Source organism: Eptatretus burgeri, chromosome 22, assembly GCF_056783735.1.
Source record: "Eptatretus burgeri isolate ZD-2024b chromosome 22, Ebu_testis_v1, whole genome shotgun sequence".
NCBI lineage: Eukaryota > Metazoa > Chordata > Myxini > Myxiniformes > Myxinidae > Eptatretus > Eptatretus burgeri.
In genome coordinates this window covers 1,735,633-1,758,380 of record NC_140982.1, presented here as the reverse complement: position 1 = coordinate 1,758,380, position 22,748 = coordinate 1,735,633, and the positions used below count along the sequence as shown (strand labels likewise).

General features: G+C 34.3%; 1 protein-coding gene and 1 long non-coding RNA gene across 8 annotated transcripts in view; one reads left to right on the top strand and one right to left on the bottom strand.

The window, feature by feature from the left end:
- LOC147008051 (uncharacterized) overlaps positions 1-22,748 on the top strand; it is a 364,090-nt gene that overhangs the window by 77,202 nt on the left and 264,140 nt on the right. The window lies entirely within an intron of this gene.
- Positions 17,436-19,527, bottom strand: LOC147008056 (uncharacterized). Its single transcript, XR_015053685.1, has 3 exons — positions 18,541-19,527; positions 18,252-18,410; positions 17,436-17,851 (listed from the first exon to the last, which is right to left on the bottom strand). It is a non-coding gene; the product is annotated as an uncharacterized LOC147008056 (long non-coding RNA).

The following is a 22,748-nucleotide window of genomic DNA, read 5'->3' as shown; positions in this document are numbered from 1 at the left end:
CTTCAAGTTTTTCAGCAAAATCTACAATTACACCACTTCCACTAATTTGTTTCTCCAACTCTTTGTTATGTCTTTCCAATTCTTTTTGAGCCTGGAGTTGAGCCTTCCTTTCGTTCGCAGTTTTCACCGCTGTTGAAATACCACCCGTCAATGCTCCAACCGCACTTAAACCAGCAAATAAAGGAATTAGAAATGGGAGAAATCCTCCACTCGTCTCTCTTATTGAATATTTTTTCAACATTGGTTTTGTCATTTTAATTTTAAGTGAGCCAGTGTCATTCAAGATTTTAACCTGTTCTCTTGTGAGCAAAACATCAATTCTTACTGCTCCTTTTCTCTGAATTGTATTAACGTTAATCGTACAAGGCTTTTGATTTTGAACACAAGATGATAGTTTATGAAGATTGATTTGATTAACATATACCCCAGTTGGTACTTTGCCACTCATTTATTTAACAAAAAATTATGTGAGACTAATCATCACACCATTATCTGTATTAATCTGCAATTCTGTTTCTTCCAAAAGCAAACAATATGTATCAACTTCTTCACTCTCTCCTCTTTCAATGTATAGGGAAGTATCCACTCGATTAGACTTTATAGTTTCCTTTTGCGCGCTCAGGTCAAACGCATAGATTGTATACAAACTTTTAAATGCTGTCATATCCAAAATAGGTTCTTTATTTCCATTACTTTCACACACCTTTTGGTAAGACTTGTATGCTTCAGCAAAATCATTTTTTTCCCAATTAATTTCCAATCTATCTCGTGGATAAAATGTTCCATCTAGAGAAACGCGAAGTTGTTTCACCTTAGCATTATCACTCAATGCATTATTCTTATCAGTCGCAGTATCACCATCTGGCTTTTTAAAAATGATCCACAGATATCGTGGCTTTCCTTCCAGAACACCCAAATTCCATGTGTAAGTAGTTTGATTGAGTTAAACGTGTTGACATCTTCTTTTGAGGTATGATACACTGAGTGGTTTCTTTGAGTTAAGTCTTCGATTCAACATCTCTTCTGTTTTAAGATTAGGAGTATATTCACTGATACACCAACTCATCTCCTCAATTACAAATTTATTCTGTTCACCAAAAGCACTAGCAACACCAAAAAGCAATCGATTTTCATTATCATTCCTTTGTAGTTGAAATCTAATTTTAATACCATACAGAACTTTATCATGATCACAAAATCCAAATATACCTTTAAGAGGAACCGCCACAGTAAAACTATTTTCTGCTTTTGTATCATCATTATACGCTCCTTTCCTTTGAATATATCCAGGGTCTGTGTTTGTTCCCGTTGACATATCAGGAATAAAACCTTCGACAGACCCCTTTCCCATTCTATCACTGAATGTATAGAGTGTAAATTTTATCATTTCAGATACAGCAGAGACATAATCAACCGCTTCAACTTGTTGTGTTCCAATATACAAACGCACACTATCAAACATTTTCCAGAAGAAATCATTTACAAGTGTAGCGTTTGTGTTATTCCCAGCTTTAGTGAATTTAAATTTACACAACAAGAAACTTTCGGAGAGATTCAAATAGGTTTGTTGATTATTTATTTCAAAACTTTTTGTACCATTCGTATTCCAGTCTGTTCCAGTTATTGCATTTACCTTGAAGTAATCTTCTTTTTTAGTGGAGTTTGAGATAATAATAGTATCATCCAAATCATGGATACTATCAATTGCTTCCATACTTGTATTTATTTAGGAAAAAAGATGTTAAAACTTTTGAAACCCTGATCCAAGTATTTGAATTATTTTCTGTCGTTCTTGGGGGGACAACTGAGTTTTGCCTTTCTTAATTTCTTTTATTGCTTGTAATTTATGAGATTCCTTCTGAGCATCTTTTATACTCTTTACAGCACCTGCTACATTTCCCACAGCAGAAGCAGTTGAACCAATTAGATCTTTATGTTTAAGAATAGTTGAACCAATACCCATGAGAGTATCAATTATCCCATCTCCTCTAAATTGATGTCCAACACCCCTTTGTCTCTTAGGTTTATAGTATCCTCTACCAAGATACATACCTTCACCCTTGTAGTATGGGGAAAGGAACATCCCATCCCCTGTAATTATTTTATATTTTCCCAACTCGTGTTTCCTCACAATAACCATCGTATTTATTTATTGGAAAACTTCACGTAGGTGAATTCTGATAGATATAACTTCTCCATTAAAAGAAATCACACGATTATCTTGGTCGGTTATCCTAAAATTTACTCTGTGTATGGTTTTTCCTGACACAGGGAGAAAAACCAAATTTTTGGGTTCCATATTGAATTTATAACCAATTGGGGTTGAGTATGCGCTGAATGAAAATATTGTATTTGTTTTTTTCCATCATTATAAGCACCATCAATCAAATCACAGTGAATTAACACCGAATTTATTCCTGAGGATATTTGAATCACATTATCACTGTAAAACGTCCCATTAGTTTCAATCTTTTTGAGGAGAAACCCAATAACTCTCGAAATGAATTATCAATTGTGAAATCAACCTTGTAGTTATTTTTAACTTTAATCGTTGATTTTGAAGTATGTTTTTGAATGTTTATAACAATATTTTTTGGTTCATCACCCTGTTCTTTCATAAGACGAGCAATTTTGGAAGATATTTGAGAAATCTCATATGCTCCGGGTGAGACTGTTATCGTTTTGTATCCACTTCCGGGATTATAACTAAACTTGTCATTTTTATCAGTTATATTAAATAAGGTATTATAAGTTTCCATGGACAATAAAGATGCCTCATATTCTTTTGTTGTGTCAAGTTGTAGTGGGTATGGGAATGAAGATGTGTGGTCGCTTGTTGTGAAATTGAAACAAAGGATTGTGCTTCTCATCTTATTTAATATGAGATAAAATGTCTTTATATTGAGATTTATTAATTATTTTCATGTTCATCAACTGGTCTAAAATGGCTGATGCTTCATTAAAACAATTGTTATTTCCAGCCTTCTTACTGCCTAACAACAACAACAGTCTATTAACTAATTGCGATGGGTCATTTGGAAGAAAACTAACACCTGAACCAAGGATACTTAAAGCCTGAATAATGTGTTTCTCCTTCTCATTCTTCCTACTTTTACCAGAAAGAATAACCTTATAATTTAGAGTGTTCAGCAGATCAATATATACTCTATCATCATTATTTTCCATATCCAATGGTTTATCAATATACTTTGATTCATCCCTCACAGTTGAACCTTGTCTTCCATCTTTTGTGAGAAGAAACATTAATCTCGGAGTTAGTTTAACAGGCGGTTGAGCAGAACCCAAGAACCTTAATTCATCATTAAATATCAATACCTTTTCATGAACAAGATGAAATATTGCTGGTTGTTCTGTTGAAATGAGTCCTGCTTTGTTTTTTGAATCCGCTGAATATTCATTGTTTTGAACAGCATTCACAATATAATCAGGGGGTTGATTAATCTCTTCCAGTTGTTGAAATAATTCTTCATCATGATATTCTAATTCTCCAATATGCTCTAATTCTTCCTCCGTCATTTGACTGAAATCTTTTAACATTTGAAGCTTTCTGGGAGTATATTCTACTGTGGGAACTGTGGAAAGATCTTTCATTTCTTCTTGGGAAGTTTTTAAAAGTGGTTTAAAAAATTTCTCTTGTTTTCTTTCAAATGCTTCTTCGCCCGTTAGTTTCTGTCTGCGTTTCTTCTTTATATCTTCCTGTTGTTTTACAACTTTTGAAACCAACTCTTGATGTTCCTTAAATCTTCTTGCTCTTTCTTTTGCATCCATTTATTTATTGTAAAATATAATTTAATGTATTGTAAAGATCAACAGGGAAATTTTCCTTTTCTTCATCATTCAAGTAGATGTGTTCAAATAAATCCTTTTCTTTAAATATTTCATCAAATTCTTTATTAACATAAATGCGAGTTGTAATTTCTTCTTCACTAATACTTGCATCTCTGCTTTTCATACGTTTGCGTTGAGTTTCTTCATCAACATCAAAACCGAATGATAAAATCTTCACTCCACTCAGATGTTTAATAATTTGTCTCGTTCCTTCTGGATTAGTTTCTAATATCCCAACACCACTAGATTTTAGTTTCCTTAACTCACTCTTACAATGTGAATATTTTGTTGTAACAAGAGAAACCTCCTCAAACATTTGGCCTTCATTCCTCAATCGCATATGTTCCTCCACTGAAATATAGTGATAATCTTCACCTTTTACTTCTCCAGGTCTTATTGCTCTAGTTGTTGTTGATACAATGCGTATCACGGGGTGTTTTTTAAGTAAATTTACAATATTCTCATTTGTACTACACAAGAACCTTGATTTATGAAAGTTTTTTCCAGAAGCAGATTTACCCACAAGATTTATAATAATAGTTGTCATTTATATATGTAATTGTTTATAAAACAAAAAATATATCCCTTAATATCTCATCTTGTTTCACAACAATATATTTATATTTTTCAGTCGTGTGCTTCATGTAATCCTCAAATTTCTTTTTACTACATAATGTAGAACAATTATCTCTCCAAAAATTATTGATATCTATTGAATTTAACTTGAATAAAATAAAAGTATTAGCATTGTTTCTGATGGAACGACGAGGAAGTTGAAAGTACGATTGACTAAGATAAATACAATTACAAGAAGAATGTCTCCCTCTTGTGTAGTAGCTGTCCATTACCGTTTGGTTTCTCTCATTAAAACAATCATCAAAGATAACGAGGTTCTTTTTGATTTATCCAAATCTTGGGGAGACGGTATATCATCCGTATTATCACTAAGAATACAAGTTATAGGATTTGATTTCTTTTTACATCTCTGTGTATCACAAAATAGTTGAATTATATCTTCAATGTTATAATCATTTAGGTTTTTTGGCGTTTAAATAAACCGATTATATCTTCTTTTTGAAGACCAGCATTAAAACCTTGTGAGAGTAGTTGATACTCTGGTTGAAAACTCGACTTTGTGAAAATTATTAAATTATCATAATCTAAAAAGTTGGGAGTGAGGAGCATTTTTAAAAGTAAGCAGGTTTTTCCACATCCACTTGAACCAACTATGAGACATCTTAATGAATTTGGGAGATTTTTATGGTTGTTAAATTTTATCTTATTTTCCCAAATAGGTAAAAAATCATTCATTTATATATTTGAAAAACAGGTTATTTAATTTATTATTGGCTTTTTAGAAACTCTATATTTTATCCTAAGTTCAGGTTTAATTTCAAGATAATCCATTATTTTATTTATACAATATCTTGTGTTGATATTTCCCTGAAAATTACATCCATGAATAATATACAACAACAATCCTTTGAACATTTCTCTTATACGTTCAGTTTCTTCCCTTGTAAGGAAAGGTGTGTTATCACCCTCAGACTTTACATTCATTTCTCTAATCAATCTTGTAAAGTAATTCATTTTTGGTGTAAATCTAAAAGAATTATTTTCCTTTTTATATTTTTTATTATCATTAATTAGAAGATAATCACAGAATATACATTGTTTATAGGCTTTTGACTCTGTGTTTAATCCCCGTCTTTCACACGCAGGACAATTCTCAAATTTGTCATATGGAGAATCAGGAAAGTCTAGCATATTTATAAAGTAAAACTTTACTTAAACTGAAATTCATCTATACTTTCAGTTGTATATTACCATCGATATCGATATACTTTTTCATTATCAGATTCAACGACAACATTTTTTATATTAAAGGTAATTTTAAAATGATCGTTAATTACTATTGAACGAAATGTCATTTCACCTGATATATTAACATCCTTTATTTCATCAGGATTTACATCTTTAGGGTTGTTGAAAAAAATACAAATTTCTCCTTGCATATTACAGATGGTCTTATCTTTTCTTTCTAAAGCTTCATCCATAAGGTTTTTGTTTTTTGATACTTTTTCTTGTTTCATTGCTTTTTCTAGTTTTGAATATATTACTAGAAGGAGAGGAGAAACTTTTGTTAGAGACACTTTAATTGATGTTCTACCAGGTAGACTAAAAGCCCTTCCACTGAAGGAAATTGAAGAACTCATATTATTTACCATAATAGTTTTTATCCAATAGTTGTAAAATTTATCTTTGTTCAATTTTACATCCTTGACATATTTCTCAGTATCTTTAACAAATGAAGAGATTGATTGAAACTTGTCTTTTGTGTCTTGAAACATTGTATTTATAAAGTGAAAAAGTTGGAGGATAAAATGGTTTTAAGCACAGATTCACCTGTAAAATAAACGAAATTTTCATCAAGAAAATTTTAGTTTAAGCAAAGATTTATTATATAAATATGGTGAATACAACATACTGCGATGTTTGTAATCACGAATATAAACATTATAGAAAACACCTCCGAACCAACAAACACACATTTAATCTGTTTCATAAAATATCTCCTCTTGAGTTGGAAAGAAAACATTGTGATATCTGTTCAAAGGATGTTTTGAAGAGTAGTTATAATAAACATCTTCAATCACAAAAACACAAGAAAAATGAGTTTAAAGTAAAGGGAGACTATTATATTGAAAACACTGATGGGGCATTTAAAGGGCATATAAAAATAAGGATTTTTCAATTTGGAGAACCCGGTCCATCATCAATAGCTGAATCAATTGAAATAGTGAAACCCGATGTTGAAAAATTTATTAAAAAGACATTAAAAGAAATGAAAACTTTAAAGTTTTATATGGGAGTGAAAATGAATATGAAAAGACAAGATGAAGAACAAACTCCTTATATCAGAACAGATCTTCATTTTATAACATCATTTCAAGATTTTTTGAAAAGTGGGGTTCATGAAGAACTATCAAGACAAGAGGAGGATGTTGATAATACAGTGGTAGGAAGTGGATTCAATATTTAAAAAATCATCTTTTTAGATATACACATTCTAAAATCAAACCCTCTTAAAGCTTCTTCTTATATTGAATTACCAAAAGAAATAAAACTAAAGAAGGCAGTTGTTAATATTAAGAACAATGATAATAAATGTTTTCTCTGGTCTGTTCTTGCTCACTTACATCCACCAAAATGTAATTCAGAAAGAGTAAAACAATATATGAAATATGAGAATACCTTGGACATTAAAGATTTTAAATTCCCAATGCCACTAACAGATATTCCTAAATTTGAGAAAAAGAATAATATTTCTATTAATGTATATGGATTAACGGATACAAACAAAGTTCAAATATTAAAAATTTCAAACAACTATAAAAATGAAGAAACACACATTGATCTTTTATATTTTAGTGTTGGAAAGAATTCACATTACACATACATCAATAATTTATCAAGATTAATCTCTTCTCAGGTATTCAGAACAGCAAACAAAATATATCCTTGTAAGCGATGTCTTAATTCATTTCATACAAAAGAACGATTAGAACAACATTCAAAATATTGTAGTAATCATAAATCAGCTGTAATTACAATGCCTAAACCTGGTGAAAAGATTTCTTTTGAAGATTATAATAAATCTATCATGCACCCATTTGTGATATACGCTGATTTTGAGTGTATCCTTAAAAAGATAAATACTGCTTCTCCTTATCCAAAAGAATCATATACAAATAAATATCAACAACATATTCCTTGTGGTTTCTGTTATTATATCAAATCATCTGTTGGAGAAAAGTATAACAAACTTGAACATTATCGTGGAAAAAAAGCTTCACAAGAGTTTGCAAAACGATTAGAAAAGGATTGTATAAGACTCACTAAATTAATGAAAGAAACAAATGAACCGATGAAATTAACCAAAGAAGAAAAATTATAATTTAGAAAGAACAATATCTGTCATATTTGTGAGGGGGAAATTAAGGAGTCTAAAGTTAGGGATCATTGTCATCTTACTGGTAAATATGGAGGTCCCGCTCATTCCTGTTGTAATCTTAATTATAAATTACCTTCTTTTATTCCAGTCTTTCTTCACAACAGCGCCAACTATGATACACATCTATTTATAAATGAACTTTCAAAAACACCAGGGAATATTTCTGCCATAACAAACACAAGTCAAAAGTATATTTCATTTACAAAAATGATATTCACAAAACCTATAACTCGTATTAGGTTTCTAGATTCTTACAAGTTTATGGGAACACCACTAGCCTACCTCGCATCAAATCTAAGCTCCACGGACTCTTTCCCAAATCTTAATTCATTCTTTCCAAAAGAGGAAATTCTCACTAAAGAGGAAATTCAGATTAAAGAGAGAATTCAAAGGAAAGAGGAAATTCTAATTAATGAGGAAATTCTAACTGAAGATGAAATTCTAATTATAAAGAAAATTCGAACAATGAATGAAATTCTAACTAAAGAGGAAATTCTGATTAAAGATGAAATTCTGATTAAAGAAGGAATTCTTACGAGAGAGGAAATTCAAACAAGGAATGAAATTCAAAGTAAAGAGAAAATTCTTACAAGTAAGGGAATTTATCCTTATGATTATATGGATTCATTTATGAGATTTAAAGAAACACAACTTCCATCAAAAGAAAGTTTCTATAATAACCTTTATGAAGAAGAGATAAGTGATAAGGAATATAAACACGCACAAGAAATATGGAAAATATTTAAGATAAAGAACCTTGGAGAATATCACGATTTATATCTAAAAACAGATGTTTTATTGTTAGCTGATGTGTTTGAAGCTTTTAGATCACTCTGTCATAATAAAAATTGTTATGGATTAGATCCTGCCCACTATTTCACAGCTCCTGGTTCAGCTTGGAGTGCAATGTTGAAAATGACAAAACAAGATATAGATTTAATCAGTGATGTTGATATGCTTTTGATGATTGAGAAGTCCAAGAGAGGTGGAATATCACAAGTATGTTCAAAAAGATATGCTAAAGCAAATAATACATATCTTCCAAATTATGATAGTGAAAAAGATAGTAATTATTTGATGTATTTTGATGCTAATAATTTGTATGGATGGGCAATGTCTCAATCTCTGCCTAATGGTAAATTAGAGTGGGTGGAAGAAAAGGATTATGAAAAGGCTTTGATGAATATTGTTATTTCTTCTCAAGAGGAATTGAATGACGAAGAAGAAGGTTATTATTTTGAAGTTGATTTGAGGTACCCGAGTGATCTTCATAATAAGCATAAAGATCTTCCTTTTGCATATGAGAAAGAAACCCCAAAGAAAGAATGGTTAAGTGATTATCATAAAAGTTTTAATATTAAAGGTAAATCAACAGAAAAGTTATTAACAACATTCTATGATAAAGAGGGATATGTTTTGCATCAGAGAAGCTTAAAACAGTTTTTGAGAGAAGGATTGAGAGTAGCTAAAATTCAGAGTTTTAAAATTTAAACAAAGTCCTTGGGTGAAAAAGTATATTCAATTCAATACAGATATGAGAGCAAATACAAAAGTAAAATTTGAAGGGGACTTTTATAAATTAATGAATAATGCTGTATTTGGAAAGACTATGGAAAATGTTAGAAACAGGCAAAACATTAGATTCGCAACATCTTGGAAAGAAGCTTCGAGATTGATAAATAAACCAAGTTTTGAGAGAGAAGAGGTTTTTTCAGAGAACTTTTCTGCAATTCATATGAAAAGGGAAAGTATTGTAATGGATAAACCAATTTATATTGGAACAGCAGTTCTTGATTTATCAAAGATATTGATGTATGATTATTTGTATCATGACTTAAAGAAAGAGTATGGTGAAAATGTTTCATTGTTGTATATGGACACTGATAGTTTTATACTAGAAATAAAAACTGATGATGTTTATGAAGATATGAAGAAAAATATTGGAGTATATGATACAAGTAATTTCAGCAAGAAGAGTGAGTTATTTTCCAAAAAGAATGAAAAGGTTATTGGTAAGTTTAAGGATGAGTTGGGTGGAAAAATAATGAGTGAGTTTATTGGATTGAGAGCAAAGGCATATGCTTATAAGTATGGTGATCAGATTGATAAGAGGTTAAAGGGAATAAAGAAATATGTAATAAAGAAATCAATAACTTTTAGAAATTATCATAATTGTTTGATGAATAAGAAAGAAGAATATAGGAAAACGAATACAACAAGAAGTTATAATCATAACATATATAGTGAAGAAGTAAATAAAAAGACATTAGCAGCCTTTGATGATAAGAGATTTATTTTAGATAATGGAATAGATTGTGTTCCATATGGATATTGTATGATAGAGTGAATAGAATAGATTGTGTTTTAACGATGGGAAGATGGGTTATGGTTTTTTAAGGGCTACCGCCGCGTTTTTTTCGCAATATATAAATGGTTAAACCAAGTATTAATCAAACTAAAGAGTGGAGAAAATCTCAGTCTTGGTATATAAATGGAAAACATAATGAATGTGAAAAATATCAAATAAGTCTTATTGAAAAAATAACTAAAACAAAGGTAAATAAAACAAATAAGCGAATCAATTTAAAAACTAGTAAGTTAGAGGATGTAAAGAAAAAAATGAATATCCTTGAATGGACTGAAAACTTTGATGGTTATCAATTGAACAATGAAAAAACAATTTACTATAATCTCAAAATGATATGTGGCTCAGGAGGTGGCCAAACAAGAGCATTAAGAGAAGTTTATCATTTCGTAATGGCACAAAAGGGGTATCTTAAAAAATATAAAGATTCAAATGTTTTGTTTGTCAATATTTTAGATGGGGATTATTGTGCAAAGAAAATTAAACTGTTGAAGGAATTTGAGAATGAACAAATCTTTATAGGTTCAATGAGTGAGCTGATCAACCTCCAGGTTAAAAGGGGAGACAAATAAATATACCTTGGGATAGCCTGGTTATATATATATATACAAAGCCTGGTGTTGGCTTAGTGGTTAGGGTGGCGGCTTGGGATCCCAGTGTCCCGAGTTCGAATCCCGCTCAGCTGCTGAATTAACAACAGGGGTTGACTCAGCCTGTCATCCATCCGAGGTCGGCGAAGTGAGTACCAGTGTACTGGTCCCGGTGTATGCCCCGGTTAGAATAGGTGTACCATATCCCTGTGTTGTAAGAGGCGTCAAGGAAGGGCATCCGACCATAAAACATTGCCTCACAAAAAGCCAAACCCCTGCACAGCAGGGAAAAACGGATAAAAAGGGGGTTTATTTTTAGGGGAAAAAAAAAGGGAATCGCTGAAAATCCCCCATTCATTTACATGGGGAAAAGTGAGCTAGAACCAGTATATTCACCCTACTAAGGGGTGTTGGACATCAATTTAGAGGAGATGGGATAATTGATACTCTCATGGGTATTGGTTCAACTATTCTTAAACATAAAGATCTAATTGGTTCAACTGCTTCTGCTGTGGGAAATGTAGCAGGTGCTGTAAAGAGTATAAAAGATGCTCAGAAGGAATCTCATAAATTACAAGCAATAAAAGAAATTAAGAAAGGCAAAACTCAGTTGTCCCCCCAAGAATGACAGAAAATAATTCAAATACTTGGATCAGGGTTTCAAAAGTTTTAACATCTTTTTTCCTAAATAAATACAAGTATGGAAGCAATTGATAGTATCTATGATTTGGATGATACTATTATTATCTCAAACTCCACTAAAAAAGAAGATTACTTCAAGGTAAATGCAATAACTGGAACAGACTGGAATACGAATGGTACAAAAAGTTTTGAAATAAATAATCAACAAACCTATGTGAATCTCTCCGAAAGTTTCTTGTTGTGTAAATTTAAATTCACTAAAGCTGGGAATAACACAAACGCTACACTTGTAAATGATTTCTTCTGGAAAATGTTTGATAGTGTGCGTTTGTATATTGGAACACAAGAAGTTGAAGCGGTTGATTATGTCTCTGCTGTATCTGAAATGATAAAATTTACACTCTATACATTCAGTGATAGAATGGGAAAGGGGTCTGTCGAAGGTTTTATTCCTGATATGTCAACGGGAACAAGCACAGACCCTGGATATACTCAAAGGAAAGGAATGTATAATGATGATACAAAAACAGAAAATAGTTTTACTGTGGCGGTTCCTCTTAAAGGTATATTTGGATTTTGTGATCATGATAAAGTTCTGTATGGTCTTAAAATTAGATTTCAACTACAAAGGAATGATAATGAAAATCGATTGCTTTTTGGTGTTGCTAGTGCTTTTGGTGATCAGAATAAATTTGTAATTGAGGAAATGAGTTGGTAAAATCAGTGAATATACTCCTAATCTTAAAACAGAAGAGATGTTGAATCGAAGATTTAACTCAAAGAAACCACTCAGTGTATCATACCTCAAAAGAAGATGTCAACACGTTAAACTCAATCAAACTACTTACACGTGGAATTTGGGTGTTCTGGAAGGAATGCCACGATATCTGTGGATCATTTTTAAAAAGCCAGATGGTGATACTGCGACTGATAAGAATAATGCATTGAGTGATAATGCTAAGTTGAAACAACTTCGCGTTTCTCAAGATGGAACATTTTATCCACGAGATAGATTGGAAATTAATTGGGAAAAAAATGATTTTGCTGAAGCATACAAGTCTTACCAAAAGGTGTGTGAAAGTAATGGAAATAAAGAACCTATTTTGGATATGACAGCATTTAAAAGTTTGTATACAATCTATGCGTTTGACCTGAGCGCGCAAAAGGAAACTATAAAGTCTAATCGAGTGGATACTTCCCTATACATTGAAAGAGGAGAGAGTGAAGAAGTTGATACATATTGTTTGCTTTTGGAAGAAACAGAATTGCAGATTAATACAGATAATGGTGTGATGATTAGTCTCACATAATTTTTTGTTAAATAAATGAGTGGCAAAGTACCAACTGGGGTATATGTTAATCAAATCAATCTTCATAAACTATCATCTTGTGTTCAAAATCAAAAGCCTTGTACGATTAACGTTAATACAATTCAGAGAAAAGGAGCAGTAAGAATTGATGTTTTGCTCACAAGAGAACAGGTTAAAATCTTGAATGACACTGGCTCACTTAAAATTAAAATGACAAAACCAATGTTGAAAAAATATTCAATAAGAGAGACGAGTGGAGGATTTCTCCCATTTCTAATTCCTCTATTTGCTGGTTTAAGTGCGGTTGGAGCATTGACGGGTTGTATTTCAACAGCGGTGAAAACTGTGAACGAAAGGAAGGCTCAACTCCAGGCTCAAAAAGAATTGGAAAGACATAACAAAGAGTTGGAGGAACAAATTAGTGGAAGTGGTGTAATTGTAGATTTTGCTGAAAAACTTGAAGGTCTGCCTGATAAAGCGAGATTGTTAGTTGGAGATATGCTTTCTTCTATTGCACAAGCAGGTGTAAAATTAACGAAAAGAGGTAATGGATTATATCTTTCTAATAAATAAATGAGCATTGATGAGTGGTTGGAAAAATTTGGAAAGAATACAACATCAAATTTACAACTTGTCAAATATTGTAAGAAATTAAAAATTCATAATGTGGTTATTTGTATGAGAGATGAATTAACAAATGTGCCAAAACATACAAAGAATATTATTATGAACTTAGAAGATAATAATGGGAACGGTTCTCATTGGGTTTGTATTTTTAATAGTCAAGACAAATATTATTTTGATAGTTTTGGTCTTCCACCACCTGTTGAAGTCATAAAATTCTTACAGAATGGTGTTTATCAAACATTTCAAGTCCAAGAATTAAATTCCAAGTGTTGTGGTCAATTATGTCTATATATGTTATTTCAACTCAACAAAAATAAAAAATGTTATGATATTATTTTTAATCTAATATAAATGACTTATGTTGGTAAAGATGGTTCTATCTTTGGTGTATCTCAAGAACTGGATATTGATTTATCAAATTATTACACAAAGGCACAGGCTGAACGACATAAATATAATATAACTAAAAATATTAACATGAAAAATGCTTTTAAATTAAAAAATTATCCAAGCCCGACTGACGCGAATGACTTGGTGAGATTAAGCGATTTAACACAATATATATCCTTAAATAAAACGGCTGTGTATTCCAAAGATACAGAAGTGTTGATATTATCTCCAGGTCATACAGAATTCACAGTTAGAATTAAAATAAATTTTTATAAAGAAGGGCGTATCGTTTGTATGAGAATAGAACAATGGGGGTATGATATGAATGATTTAGGGTATAATTGGTCATTTAAAATTAACCTCGAAGACCTGGAACAATTAAATCAGTCTCGTAAGGAAGAATATTATCCACTTGGTATCGAGAATGAGTTTTGTGGGTCCACGATTAGTAAACAACAAATAAAAGAATTTAATAAGGGTAAATATAATAATGGTTTTGCCCTTGTTTATCTCATGAAAACAGAAAAAACAGGATTATATATAATAAGTAAGGAAATACAAAATGATTTAACTATGGGAAGATGGGGAGGTGTTTCGTGTCATAATATTATTCTAACATATATTTCTAATACATAAATGACAGCAAGAAGGCTTCAAGAAAATTATCATTTCTGTGTCCAAGCATACCTTCAAGAAAAGGGTATTCGGTATTTTAATAAATATGTTCTACAACATAAGAATGAGGTATTTTCAATAAAAGATTGGCATTATGCTGATGTTGATAAACCGACAACTTTAGATTTAATTACAATGTTAAATAATGAAAAAATTATAAAGTTAAGAAAAGGTAAGGCTCTTTTAGAAATTCAAAAGAAATTTTATTGGTTTCCTGTTGTAAAAAAAATTATTTTCGATGCAGGAATAACAAGAAATCCTGATGAATATATGTATAATATTCTATGGGGTGTAAGTGATTCAAGGATAGTAAGGGATGAGGAAGGAGTTGAAGAAGAGAGTGAAGAGGAGGAAAAGGAGAAGAGAGAGAGGGAGGAGAGGGAGAAGAAAGAGGAGGAAAAGGAGAAGAGAGAGAAGAGAGAGGGAGGAAAGAGAGAAGAGAGAGAGAGGGAGGAGAGGGAGGAAAGAGAGAAGAGAGAGAGGGAGGAGAGGGAGGAAAGAGCGAGACAAAATAAATATCAAAATATGGAAACCAGTGAGATTCAAAAAAGATTGGTGGTATTACAGAAAATAACTCAACCCACCGAGGAGGAAAACAAAGAATTGACAAGTCTATTTGCAATACTTTCGACAAGACTATTGTCATCGACAAGCTATTCATTTTAATTCAAGTTTTTTCTTAAATAAATGGAGGAGAGAGTGAAGGCATTTCTAAGGATTCTTTATGTTTTAAAAATTAAGATTCAAATGTGCATGTTGGAAACTAAAAAGGTTTTTGCACTCTGCAGGAATTTTTCACATAAATAAATGAGTTATTGTCTCAAATGTAAAAGAAAACTAATACTAAAAATATTTCATATATTAAAAGTAAAAATAACAGGGTTATACAAAAAGGTATATGTTCGGTGTGTGGTTCAAAAAAATCAATTTATCTCCAAACACAAACTCGGAGGAGATATACAAAAGTTTTTATCAGGAAGTAAATTTACAACTACTGGAATACCAGGGAATTACATCTTCCAGGGTATTCTTTCTGTGGTCCAGGTACAAACTTGGATAAAAGATTAGATGAGGCAGACAATCCTAAATCCTGGAGTCAGCCTATCAATAGAGTTGATGAAGTGTGCATGAGACACGATATTGATTATGGGAATACCACAACGTTGGAAGAAAAGCATGAAGCCGATAGAGAAATGTTGCATAATTTGTCTCTGATACAAAATCCAACCTTGAGAGAAAAAGTTGATCGGTTCATTGTGAAGAAGATGATCAGTGCTAAATTGAAACTTGGGCTTGGAAATTCAAAAAACTTATAGGCTCTAATGATGCCATTAAGACTGAAGAGCAATTAGCTGATGAATTACATAAACCAATATTCACAAAGTTTCAGAGAAGGAAAGTTTATTCCAAGGAAGTAGATTATATCTGGTCTGCTGATTTGATTGAACTCAATAATGATAAGGGGTACAAGTATGCTTTAACCGTTATTGATTTGAGGAGTAGATATGCGTGGGTTGTCCCTTTAAAAAACAAAACAGGTAATACTCTTATGTTAGCTTTTCAACAGATATTTAATAAAAGTAAGAGAAAACCTAAAAAATTGTGGACTGATGAGGGTAGAGAGTTTTATAACAAGACATTTATGAATTTTCTAAAAAATAACAGTATTACATTATACAGTACCTTTAATGAAGGGAAGGCAGTTGTTGTTGAACGTTTTAATCGTACCTTAAAAGAGAGACTATATAAAAAATTCACACAACTCGGTTCACAACAATGGTCATCTTTTATTCAGGATATTGTGGATAAGTATAATGACACGATTCACACGGCAACAAATATGAAACCATCAGAAACATTTACAAAATTAAAATATGAAAAAGAGATTAATGTCAGAAAACCTAAGTTCAAAGTTGGTGATATCGTAAGAATATATAGGTGGAAATCTCATTTTGAAAAGGGTTTTACTGAACGATGGACAAAAGAACTTTTTTAAATTGTTGATGTAATAGATACGGTTCCTTGGACTTGTAAAATATATGATTTGGAAGCGGAAGAGATTTTAGGTTCATTTTATTCACAGGAATTACAAAAGACAAAGATAAATTGAAATTTTTTGACTCCGCCCCTTTTTAACTCCACCCACACAAACCCCGCCCACACAATCCCCGCCCACACAAACCCCACACAAACCCCACCACACACAAACCCCTCACAAGCTCCAATAAATTGAAATTTTTTGACTCCGCCCCTTTTTGACTCCACCCACACAAGCCCCGCCCACACAAACCCCACCACACACAAACCCCACACAAGCTCCACACAAGCTCCACACAAGCTCCACACAAGCTCCACACACACACAAGCTCCACCCATATTCATCATATTCACATAATTAGTGATTAGTTAATTAGTTCCCCACACACAACATGTTTATTTAATTAAAAATTATCCACCCATCCACACAAGCTCCACTCATCCACCCATCTCTCCACCCATCTCTCCACCCATCCATTGATCCACACAAACCTCATCCACATTCGCCCCTCCCACATAAGCTCCACCCACATAAACCCCTGCCCACATAAACCCTGCCCACATAAACCCTTCCCGCATAAGCCCTGTCTACACAAGCTCCACACAAAAACTCCACACACAGAAACCCTGTCCACAAAAACCCCTGCGACACAAGCGCCACCCACATAAACCCCGCCCACACAAGCCCCACCCACACAAGCCCCACACACACACACCCCGCCCACACAAGCCCCACCGAAGCCCCGCCCACACAAGCCCCTGCCACACAAGCCCCACCCCCTCATCCCCCTGTGCGCCCCCCACCTTTGACCCACCACCTCCCTCATCCCACCCCCACCCTTCCCCACACACACACATGGGGAGGGGAGGGATGGGATGAGGGGTGATGGGTCATTGGGGCGCACCTACCCTCCCTTCATGTCTTGATTCTTTTTGTAATTCAGAATCAAGTAATTGTATACAAAACAAATATAATTTATTAATATTGAAAATATTAAATATTCATTTGCGAGAATGTATAATCTTTCCCAGCAATCTTCTCCAGATGTCTTGTGATTTCGAAACTCAGACACCATATTCTGTTTTGAAACAAAAAGTGGATAATAATTACATGGTAATATGAGTAAGCCTCATTGACCACTGAATTAACACACCAGGAGCCTGTCATCCTTTCAAGGTCAATAAAATGAATTCCAGTGTACTGACAAAACCACATCCAAACTAATGATGCAACCAACATTAGACGACATTCTAAAGAGAGAGTGATATTAATAATAATTCAGAAACATTTACCTCCAGAAAATCATGTGTTGTACAAGATTGCTTCAACAGCTGATGTTGTGTGATAGTGCTGAAAAAAAATAAAATAATAAGTCAAGGGTATAGATGAAGAGACAGACAGAGAGAGATACAAACAGACAGGGAAAGCAACACACACACACACACACACACACACACACACACACACACACACACACACACACACACACACACACACACACACACACACACACACACATAGACACACACACGTGTCTCACCATTGGTTTAATTCATTCGAGATCAGAGACCAGTCATTATAAATCATTGATCTCTTCAATAAGAGCAGAGAGAGGTAGGTAGAAAGACACACACACGTGTCTCACCATTGGTTTAATTCATTCGAGATCAGAGACCAGTCATTATAAATCATTGATCTCTTCAATAAGAGCAGAGAGAGGTAGGTAGAAAGACACACACACGTGTCTCACCATTGGTTTAATTCCTTCGAGATGAGAGGACGTGATAAGACTTCGTACCACTCATTATAAATGTCTTTCATTTCTCTTCTAAAATCATTGATCTCTTCAATAAGAGTATTAATTTCATGCACCTCGTCGTAATATGAAAACTCAATTTCTCCCAACGACCTGCCAGGAAAAAAAAAAATATATATATATATATATATATATATATATATATATATATATCAGAATTATCATGATTTAATTAATAATCATTTGCTTCATCGTTCAAAGAGAAAACCATACACAAACTTACCAACTCTGTAGTGAGCTGTTGTCTTCATCAGAAGAGAGTGAGTCCATGTCTCAGTTGTAAAAATGAAAATCCCATCTGGCAGAAACTGTCTGGTGAATCACTTATAAGGCAACGACGAGGAAATTACCTAAGCATTGGGTGCGGCCACAGGAAATGACAGCTTGGAAAATAACTGGGCGATTGTATGAATCATTTACAAAACATACTTAAAATGGTTTTGATTCAAATGTTTTCAGTTCGTGTTCTGAGATAAAATATAAACACGAGACCTTGTCTCACAGAATAGTTCCTATTTTTTCACAGCATGACTGTCTAAAACCACTTCCTCATTCACACAGCACGACCATGTCAAAAAAACACTTCCTCATTTTCACGGCATGAACTGAAAACATTTGAAACAAAACTTTTTTTATGGCGTGGTTTATACACAAAAATGATTTGCAACTCGGGCGGTGGTCAGATGAGATCATTAAGAGAAGTTTATCATTTCGTAATGGCACAAAAGGGGTATCTTAAAAAATATAAAGATTCAAATGTTTTGTTTGTCAATATTTTAGATGGGGATTATTGTGCAAAGAAAATTAAACCATTGAAGGAATTTGAGAATGAACAAATCTTTATAGGTTCAATGAGTGAGCTGATCAACCTCCAGGTTAAAAGGGGAGACAAATAAATATACCTTGGGATAGCCTGGTTATATATATATACAAAGCCTGGTGTTGGCTTAGTGGTTAGGGTGGCGGCTTGGGATCCCAGTGTCCCGAGTTCGAATCCCGCTCAGCTGCTGAATTAACACCAGGGGGTTGACTCAGCCTGTCATCCATCCGAGGTCGGCGAAGTGTGTACCAGTGTACTGGTCCCGGTGTATGCCCCGGTTAGAATAGGGGTACCATATCCCTGTGTTGTAAGAGGCGTCCAGGAAGGGCATCCGACCATAAAACATTACCTCACAAAAAGCCAAACCCCTGCACAGCAGGGAAAAACGGATAAAAAGAGAGTTTATTTTTAGCAGATAATAAAAGGGAATCGCTGAAAATCCCCCATTCATTTACATGGGGAAAAGTGAGCTAGAACCAGTATATTCACCCTCCTCCCGTGGTTTTCCTCCTATCATCATGAATGGGGGTCCCGAAGGGTCCTGAATTAACTTTTTCCTCCAAACTTGATGGAATCAATGGGAACTTGCACAGACACAAGGTCTGGGTTTCCTCATTAATCCCTGAAAGTTTCAGCTCTCTCGGTCAAATCCTCCCGGAGGAGTAGGTGATACATACCCACCTACATACCCACATACCCATATATAACTCCGTTATGGAGGGAAGATTGTCGATAAATACAAAAACAGAAAATAAAGAACGTTGATTTGTATCGAGGGAATAATCATCGACGAACTCGGACTCGATTTTCCACTTTCACAACACAATCTGAAACACAAACAATCAGTTAAAACGAAACGGTCAATCTTTGTATTTATTTTAAATCATGGACACGTGATCTGGCGGGAACCAATCAGACACCGCGATCTCGCGGTGCGCTCTTTCCCCGAAACACCTTGGGCACTTCCTTCACTCGGTTCCCACAGCGTTCCGTCCTTAATCCGACACGACGTGCGGTCCACCATGACCCGAGATCTGAGAGCGAACACCCCAGGATCCACGAGAGGTTCCGATGGAGGATACGTGGTCGGTCCGGGAGGTTCTCCGGCAGATCGAGGGTCCATGGTCGGTTCAGCCGTGGATAAGGGGTCCCAGCAGTTTACCTGTACATCACCAGGTTGGCAGTTTTCGCTCGGCCTGGATCAACCTTAAGGCCAAATTATGTTCAATATTATATTTAAATGTGTGAAGGGTGAACTTGGTTACCGCTAAACCAGTCGGCTATTTGTAAAGCAGAGTTGGTGAGAGTTTACCAGGAAACTAATTAATTCTGCTCGATGGATGGAAGTCACAAGTTCAAGGTCAAAGTTTGACCCCAACATCATTTTGCACGATATGTTAACCTGAAGCTGTGACCTCGACCTTTGACCTGCTGTAAGAAGTTTTATGAAACCAAGTTGTCACGTGATAGTGGTGTTTGTTCGATCATGATCACCTCTCCAATTAATTAATAAATAATTAATTATAAATTATTTTAATTGAGGAAAGTGTGGAAATCTCATCTGGAAAGCTTAATTGGTGTTTGTTTATTTGTTTACGAGTAACTACAATCCGTCGCTTCACTCATGGGAATATAAATGTGGACAGGTTGGGTGTGTGTGTGTGTATGTATGTGTGTATGTATGTGTGTGTGTATGTATGTGTGTGTATGTGTGTGTTTGCGTGTGTGAGTGTGTGTGTGTGTGTGTGTATGTATGTGTGTGTGTATGTGTGTGTTTGCGTGTGTGAGTGTGTGTGTGTGTATGTGTGTGTGTGCGTATGTGAGTGTGTGTGTGTATGTATGTGTGTGTGTGTATGTATGTGTGTGTATGTGTGTGTTTGCGTGTGTGTGTGTGTATATATATGTATGTGTGTGTATATGTGTGTGTCTATGTGTGTGTATGTGTGTGTATGTGTGTGTATGTATGTGTGTGTGTGTGTGTGTGTGTGTGTGTGTGTGTGTGTGTGTGTGTGTGTGTGTGTGTGTGTGTGTGTGTGTGTGTGTGTGTATATATGTATGTGTTGTGTATGTTTGTGTATTGTGTGTGTGCATGTGTGTGTATGTGTATGTGTGTGTGTGTGTGTGTGTGTATGTGTGTGTATATGTGTGTGTGTGTGTGTGTGTGTGTGTGTGTGTGAGCATGTGTACGTGTATGTGGGGGTGTGGCGAGGAAGAAATTGTTGTTTTGTTGAAGATCCGAATCCGGATCAGGATCTGATATTTATTTCATATTAAAGGACATTCTACACCATTGAGAGATCGGGTTAAAAGGAGATATTGTGTGTGTGTGGGTGTGTGTGTGTGTGTGTGTGTATGGGTATGTGTGTGTATGTGTGTGTGTGTATGTGTATGTGTGTATGTGTGTGTGTGTGTGTGTGTGTGCGTGTGGGTGTATGTGTGTGTGGGTGTGTGTGTGTGTGTGTGTGTATGGGTATGTGTGTGTATGTGTGTGTGTGTGTGTGCGTATGTGTGTGTGTACGGGTATGTGTGTATGTGTGTGTGTGTATGGGTATGTGTGTATGTGTGTGTGTGTGTGTGTGTACGTGTATGTGTGTGTGTGTATGTGTGTGTGTGTGTATGTGTGTGTGTGTGTGTGTGTGTGTGTGTGTGTGTATGGGTATGTGTGTGTATGTGTATGCGAACGCGGCTGAGTTTCTCTTCCCCATCGACCACGGCTACGCAGCAACGTGTCATGTCATTGGTTGGTAAATAAATGGCCATAACTTGGGAATCACTTGTCCGATTAATATCAAACCTTGAAAAGGCACATTCTCAGGTCCCCAGCAATATATCTGGCAAGTTTCAATTAGATCGGACCAGAGGTTGTCGAGAAACAGCGGTCACAGACACACACACACACACACACAGAGATTGCTGGAATTATAGACAGATAAAGCATGTATGCAATTAAACAAGGCAAAACACGTATGACATGAGAACGACAACTGTTCCACACAATCACTTAACAGTTTTTCCACTTAGTAGACACGGACACACGGACGCACACACACACACACACCCAAGAAATGGGGGCTGAGGCCTTTAATAACGGGCTCCAGCTCAGAGGACAGGTGAGCTGAAACCCAGAGCCAATCTCAAACCTCTCCACCTCTTGTGGTCTTCTTCTTCATTTTTACTCTTCTTCATTTTTACTCTTCATTTTTTCTCTTCTTAATTTTTACTCTTCTTCATTTTTTAGTCTTCTTCATTATTACTCTTCTTCTTCATTTTTTACTCTTCTTCATTTTTTCTCTTCATTTTTTACTCTTCTTCATTTTTACTCTTCTTCATTTTTACTCTTCATTTTTTAGTCTTCTTCATTTTTCCTCTTCTTCCTTTTTTACTCTTCTTCATTTTTACTCTTTTCATTCTTTTACTTCTTCTTCATTTTTTACTCTTCTTCTACATTTTTTACTCTTCTTTAGCATTTTTACTCTTCTTTATTTTTTAGTCTTCTTCTTCATTTTTACTCTTCTTCATTTTTTACTCTTCTTAATTTTTACTCTTCTTCATTTTTACACCTCTTCTTCATTTTTTACTCTTCTTCTTCATGTTTACTCGTCTTCTTCATT